This window comes from Calypte anna, chromosome 2 (assembly GCF_003957555.1).
Source record: "Calypte anna isolate BGI_N300 chromosome 2, bCalAnn1_v1.p, whole genome shotgun sequence".
NCBI classification, from domain to species: Eukaryota; Metazoa; Chordata; class Aves; order Apodiformes; family Trochilidae; genus Calypte; species Calypte anna.
The window spans coordinates 49268039-49276240 of record NC_044245.1 but is presented as its reverse complement, the minus strand read 5'-3'; positions in this window follow the sequence as shown (position 1 = coordinate 49276240).

Genomic DNA, 8202 nt, shown 5'->3' with positions numbered 1-8202 from the left:
ACATAGTCTGACTACCACTCAAGTTCATCCAGGTACCTCTGTACTGATAGCTTGATGCAAAATTCATATTTGGCAAAAAAGGTAGCTTACTGAAATGCAACTTATTTTCATGTGAACCCACCAAAAATGCAGAGTTGAACTATTAACCACCTCTAATAAAAGAAAACTTGAGGAAAGACAGCTTTTCATATCCCCAAAATTCAAAACAATGAGTCACTCTCCAAAATTCATGGTATTAACTTTAAAATTAAAAATTCTAAAAAGTAACACTGGCCTTTTTTGTTTTGCTCTCTCAGTCCTGAGCTTTGAATGCAAATCTTTCCACAGACAAAATTTATAGGGAACAAAATGGGCATAATATGGAAGTTGACATACTTTTAAATTCTGTTGTATTCAAGAAGTAAATGTCTTACTGAAGCATCATATTTTGCAAGACATACAAGTGAGACATGGCAACACCATCAATAATTTAGGTATCATTAAATGTAATCCCTTTGCCAAAAGCACATAGTCTGTGAGACATTAGGAAATGTACAGAGGAATAGGTAATGAAAAGATGTGCTCCTGTTTATGGAGTAAGTTGGAAAACAGTGATTCTTGAAGGTTTATTTCAGGCCTGGAGCAATAAAAGATTTGAGACACACAAAAAAAGATTTGAGAAGGACGGTACTCATCAGAATGGCAAACACCAGGAAGTGATAGCAGGCCCAAAGAAGGAAGCAAAGTGACTGGATTCTTGACAGCTGAAGACCAAGATACTGAATGTGATGTAGTAAGAGACAGAAGAATGGTGAGAGAGAGAGGGGAAAAAAAAAAGGGGACAAAATTATCTTAGAAAAAGATTAGAAAAAGATATCTGTATAACTACTAACCTGGAGAGTTGATGAAGAGAAAGTGATGATGAATAAAAGATTCTAAGAGTCAAGATGATGACAGGAAGGACAAGGAGGGAAAAATATATGAAAAGTGTAAGGTTGAAAAATTGATATTGTTATGATAATTTTACTGTCACTTCAGGAAGTACAATCAATAATGCTTGAAGATTAATGTCTTAAATTGTAATCAGTGGTCTACTTTGAAAGACCATGAAAAAAAAAAATAGTTTTTTAGTGGCCTTCCAATACCTGAAGAGAAGTCTACATGAAATCTGGGGAGGGATATTTTTCAAGGGCATGTAGTGAGAGGATAAGGAGTAATGGCTTAAAACTCTAAGAGGGTAGATTTAGGTTAGACATCAGGAAAAAATTCTTCATTGCGAGGGTGGTGAGACACTGGAACAGGTTGCCAAAAGAAGCTGTGAAGGCGCCATCCCTGGAAGTGTTCAAAGCCAGGTTGGATGGGCTCTTCAGCAACCTGGTCTGGTGGACAGTATCCCTGCCCATGCAGGGGGTTGGAACTAGGTGACCTTTAAGGTCCCTTCCAACCCAAACCACTCTTTGATTCAATGCAGTCCTTCAGCTCTTTTAAAAAAAGTGTAGTAGTTAATAAATAAAAAGATTCTGAAAAAGCACTAGTCTGTATTAATCCATAAGCATTTATGTGTCCTTCTATAAGAATTTCAATTATATTTTGTTATTTGAACAAAGAGCACAGACACAGCTATCTTTAAAATCTGCATTAATCTTCCTGAAATATCTACAAGGACCATTTTTCATACCTGGACTAAAGATACAAGCTTCCCAAAGATCACAGGCATAAGTAAAGGTGGCCAGGCTGTCTATAACACGTAATAATGGAATGCCAGAGCAGGCAAGCCATCAACTACCTACCCGTGGTATTTCCTAAATGCCTAATATACCTCGGTATACAATGTCACCTAATTGAAATACTATAACAATAATTGCTCCTTCCTGTACTTAGACAAGAATGAACATTATACACAGAAAATGGAGAGAGAGACTAAAACCAAACCTAAAGGACAAGGGAGAAATATTGAATGGAAATACAATGCATGTAGTGAATACCAATAACTTGGGCTATTGCAGGTTGTGGAGAAGGATAGTGAAGTCTTCACAGTATGTAGCAAAGTTTCCCACAGAATTATCATAGGATTCATTTCAAACATATTTATCTTCGATAATAATCACATGAATGTAACAGGGAAAATTTATGAATATTCAGATTGGTTTTAGTCAAAACTTAAAATGATTACTAGTTCTTCAAGAATCAGCAATTTATGGATACTAAACAAAATTTACTATATCTCCTTGCTTTAAAATGGGAGAAAAACTGAAAGGGTAACTAAATGTACCCAACTTTATTCAATGAATAAAGGTGATGAAGACACCAAACTCACTTTTTCCTGATGCCTGCACAGGACATGTAATCTATTTTCTTTACTGAAAATTAATATTGTCTGAGAATGTCAACAACAGAAATCAGTATTATTAAGCAGATTATGAACTTAAACATTTTATTTGAAATTAACCCCAGCTATCTTGAAAATACCAAAGATGCTTTTGTGAATACAGTGCCCCTTCCAACCTTTCACAGGGAAACACAGCTCCTGGTGATATCTACAATCCTGACAGTATGGATAATCACACTCTGATAAGATCATGTTGTCTGGGCACTGCAAAATTACAGAGTTCTGTAGTCTGCTACATGCTTTTCGTTACAGGCACAAAGAGAGTAAGCTGCAAATTCCAAAGCTACATAGCACTTGCTTTTAGAGCAATATACCTATCAGGCTGATGATGTCTGATTCTCTGGATTATCCAAATCAAATTTGTAACTAAAAAAACTGCCATGAAAACCGATCTGGATATGAATTTTATAAGAGGTGGTGTTTATAAAATAGCACAGTAAGTATGAGATGAAGAGGAAAAAAGAAGAAAAAAAAAAACCAGCAACCTGAAGCCCAAAGTTACAGTTTCCTAATATATCTATTATTTCTAATTTTCTTACATAAGAATTTTCTTATTTCCTAAAAACTCTATCGTGAAGTTTATAGTTTCCTAAAATTTTGGCTACCTTAAATTAGAAATTAAAAAGTTATCCCTAGTGAAGAAACAACTGCATCAAGACAAAATTTTTAAAATTGTTATTTTATATTTGGGCAAATGTTAAAGAAAACAGCAACCAGCATTTTAATGTTTTCTCCAACCTTACAATTTGTTTTAAAATATAAATCAGAAAAACATACATAATTTTTCTGAATTATTTGTTACTAAGTCAAAATTTTAATTAGTTAAAAAAAAATTAAAAAGAATCAGTAATGCTTCCTTTAAAGATGGGATCTCACATTAAAGTAACCACATTTTCTTAAAGCACTGGTTATTGATTCAGTGGAATTTGAAAAAATTTATGCCATTTTACATTTTATGTTTCCTGGAAAGTTTCCTGGGATAGCTTCTCATGAATGACACTTCATTTAGTAAGAAACAAAACTTCTCACAGCAGTTTTACAGCACACAATGAAATTGATGTTGAGACTGCAGAAGCCAAGGCTAGTAAATGTACATAGTACCACAGAACACCATGCATATATAACAGAGTGGCTATGGAGTACAAAACTGTCTTCACATGACACTTTCACTATTGGAATAAAATTTGTTTGCTTTTTTTTTTCTGTAAAATAAAACAAAAAAGATCCTATTCTGCTCACATGATGAATCTAAACCTCAAATAAACCTCACACTAGTGCCACAGAAGTAGAGCAGTGATCCACTGACTGGATACATTCAGGGAACTTAAAATTATTAATCAAAGGGGTTTGAAGACAAATGCATCAAAAAAGATTTGCTACACCTTGTAAGGGTGTAGCACCTTGGTTACACACTCTACCATCATCTTCATTCCAGGAGGCAAACTTCCAAAAGGATATCCATCTAATTTTGGCTTATGTTCTTTATTTCTCCATCTTAAATTCACTCTCACTTTCTTAAACACCCCAATATACACAAGCACTCTGGAAACAATTCACTGCAATCCTTTTCCTTTCCTCTGTCTCCACAGAGAATAATACAGGCCACAGCTTTAAAGAAAATGCAGTTTATGAGTCAGAAAGACTGCTTGGGGAAATACAAAGTAGGCGACAGACTTGTAATACAATATGGAAGTTGCGTACATGCATGTAGGAGAATACAAGTTAAATTATTGCTTGATGGATTTCCCATGGCAGTAAAATACAGGCAGGCATTCTGACCTTTTAAAAGTTCCCCATTGGTGCACTGGTGCTGAAAAACAACCACTAAAAATTATTTTCTGCAGTAAACAGATGGCTCACCTTTGCAAAGGAGCTCTCAGATGTTCAAGGGCATGGATAATGACTCTTATATTTCCTAATGTCCCACCTGCTGGTCATGAGGTAAGAAGAAAAGAGAAATAACCAGAGTGACCCTAACTGACTAGGCTCTTGCTGTTAGACTTTTGGGCACAGAATGGGTACACGTAACTTATGAGCTATTAGAATGATTTTAAACACTACAGAGAAGCAAGCAGGCCTATGCTGCTCATGTATACTGCTTCATAGATTTGCACAGAGAGTGTGGAGCCTTACCAGAACTTTTGCTGATCATCTTCATGAAGGTGTGGCATGAAGGACAAGCTACTGGCCTGCCAAGGCTTCTCACTGCTCCTTGGGACCTCTTGTGCCACCTCATTGCCACTGCTGGTGCCAGCAACACCAGAGTAAAGCTTCCTGTGCTGAAGTCACATACATTTACTTTCTCAGGCGTCCAAGTATTCAAGAAAACTTGCTCCACACGTGCTTTGCTGTGAGTTATCATTAAGCAGCAAATACGCCTGTATTTTGGCTGAAAACAGCTTCCTCTCACCCCAGCTGACTCCGCAGAAGTTTTGCTGCTTCTTACATGGAATAAAGTCTCAAACTGTCATGGAATAGTGGTTTCATAAGAAAACCAACAAAGTAATGCTTTCAGGGGTTTACGTGTTTTATTAGATTCAGAGAAAACATCATTGAGAAACTTATGCACTTTCTAACATAACAGGTTTTGGGCAAAATAAATATAATTATCCCACATTCACAAAATTAGATATTTTCCATTCACAAAGCTACAAAATGCAACACTTGGTGCCAACAAGATGACGCCTAGAGTTCAGACTGAAATTATCACAATTTTATGGCAGAACTCTAAGGTATTTTCCAGTGTTCAGGGATATGCTTCACAGAAGCTCAGACCCTCTCACAATAAAAAAACTGAAAATATCACATCAATTTTTCACTACTTCCCAAACTATGCTTTCACTGAAATTTATTGAAATCTGGACCTGTCAAAGAGGAATGTTTGGAAATTTAAAGATGTGTGACATTACCTGCATCTTATTTTTAAAAGAATGTTATTCACTTCTGATGTTTAGTATCAGTAATGTATTTTTACAGATTTTATGTAATTAATAAACTTTCATCTAGACACTGTGCATAAGAGCAACATTTTGGTTCTGGATTTATTAATGTTTTGAAGTAGAAAACCTCCTCTTTTTAAGCTAACACTACCACTTCAGTGTGGCTCTGGTACAAGACTACTTAAGTAATCATTTCATTTTAATGATGCAATGAAATACCACAAGGCTGTCCTTACAGTCCTAATTACTAGTAAAGGGATCTTAGGGGATACTTTAGAATATATTCATCCTGTACATCCTGTACTCTGTAAACCATAAATTCAATTAGTAAGCTACATATTCATACTTATATTAAGATACTTTAGAGAAATTAATTTTTCATTAGTGACAGGTGTGCTAAATACTTCATTCCTGTTTGTACCAGCTGTTCCTGTAATTATGATTTATTCCATCAATTAATTTTAAGACCATGATGCAATCTAAGATTACTGTTGAGTAGCAAGTAGAAGTGAGATTTAACAGTACATATATTTATCATTCTTAAGAAGTTAATATCAACAAGCCTGTCTATGTTAAATACAAAAAAATATTCCTCTTTTCCAGCTGCAAGTGTCCAGGTGACCTGTAATAGCAGAATTTTAACCACAGTACTTTGTGGATTTGTTGGTTTATTGCCCCAACTTCAGTATTTTTCTGTGCACTAAGTATACCATCTGTCCCCATTTTTCAGAGTTCAATTGTATTTAATTTTAAAAGGCTCCATACAAAAGGACAAGTTGAAACATTATAAATAATGAAATTAGATTCTTAGGAATTTCTGAGATAATTAAAAAAAAACTATGCCCCAAATATGGAGAGTTTTATAGGCTTGGCCTAAGTTCTTTGCTGAAGAATTATTAAAATAATTGTCTTCCTTCCAAATTTCCTCTTTCCAGAAGCAGCTTGAATATGCTGTTAGAAATAAGCAGGCTGATTACTAACAATAATATTGAAGAATGACATTAACAACTACATTATTTAAGGCTGATATTCTTAAAGTAGATTTGCCTTTTCTGAGTCTTCTAGCCTGTCAAAGCAAGAAATCATGGGTTCTGGTTCATTTCACTGCAAGTGTAGAGAAGCTGCATTATTTCACTGTCCATCAGTACAGATTTCTTTTTCTCTTACATTCTATTTATAAATGAAAACAGCTGAACTCAATAAAACATAAGTCTACAGAATTATGGCTTCCTTTATTCTAGTGGTAAAGAAGTTTATACATAATTGGCACATAATTTCATCCAGTGGTTTAAACTTTTTTCTTGAACTTGAGAAAGGAACCACTCTGCTTAAGAAACTGATGGTTTCATTTCAGTGCAATCCATCATATTTTCTGATGCTAGGAGATGTGGAATGACTAAATAGCACTGACATACTGTGCTGCTTGATGCTCAGGAAAGCTTCCTTATTTCAGTCTCAAGCCTAGAGTGCAGATGAGTGCAGTGGACAAAGAAAAGCAGTAGCTTATCAATAATAAAGAAAGGTTGGCTTAAGAAGACAGGTTCTGAATTCTCCTTTCACATTAATGATATCAGGAAATCAAATTCCACTTAATGGAGAACAGAACTTCAACCTCTCTTATGCCAAATACAGTATTAGTGAAACATACCTCTCTTTACATTTCATAGCTATATGTCAAGTTTTATTTGAGGTATATATTAGAGCTTAACATTCTGGTTTCCTGCCAGCACTCAGACAGCAAAAACTGCTTTGTATTTTCATTTAGTTATTTCTGAGTCAGACAATCAATTATCAAACCTTTTATGTGCTTCATGAGCAACTAATACATGCCAATTCCTGAAAGTGACTGACACAAATATATGACAGCACAGTGCATTTTTGAGACACTAATAAAGTAAAAGGTAAACACAAAAGGTCCTCCATACTAGCTCCAGAACACAAGGCAGATCTTCAACTCATGTAAAATCAGCACAAGTCCATTGACTTCAGCAGAATGGCACTGATTTTGCATGCAGTGAATTTCTGGCTTTTTAGCCAAGGCACTATTTCTTTCAAAGTTTAACACCACTATAATATACCACATATGAATAATGTTGATTCTTAATTTGTTAATAGCTTCAGTTTTATCTAGCAACTGACTTCATTGCATGAGCTGGGAGGGGGAAGTAGGATCCACCTACCTAATAGTAATTATGTAAAAATTAGCCATCCACTTTGATAAAACCAAAATGGACTCCTTTGATAGAAAATAGAGGAATTCACAACCAGAAAGTAATCACAGTGCAGGATCAACTTAGTAGTTGATTTGTTGTTAAATTATGAGCAAACTAACACTGATCTATAGTGGACTTTCTTCTTTTTAAATGATGTATGAGTTGAAAATAGACAGGGTGTGTAGCATGAACATTTTTCAACACATCACCAAAGGTAAGTTCCTTTAAGATCACAGAGTAGTGTTTCCATCTTAAACAATTTACTCAAAACATATAGCTGCCTTGAAATAAAAAAACAGATTCTAAATTAAAGTCCAGTCATTAGTTTGAAGTTCTTTCCATCACAACAAGATCACACTGAACCACTTTTCCCTTCTTAATCTCTCTCGCCATTCAGAAGAAATTAGTTTTGGAAAATTTTAGCATTATGATTACATTTGCGTGGATGAATAAAAAAGTCTCACTTTTCAAGTCATTTATGTTATTCAAGGCAAAGACACGCTGTTTTATAATGCACACCTTGTTGTGTGCTGTAACTTGCACAAAAATATTATTCATACAAAGTTTGTAATAACATACTTTTAGCATTATGATAATAAACATTGTGAACAAATGTTCTGTGGTTGGCAAGGACACTGCTCCACCTTACACTAGCTACTGGCCTTGTAGAATAAAGTTTCAC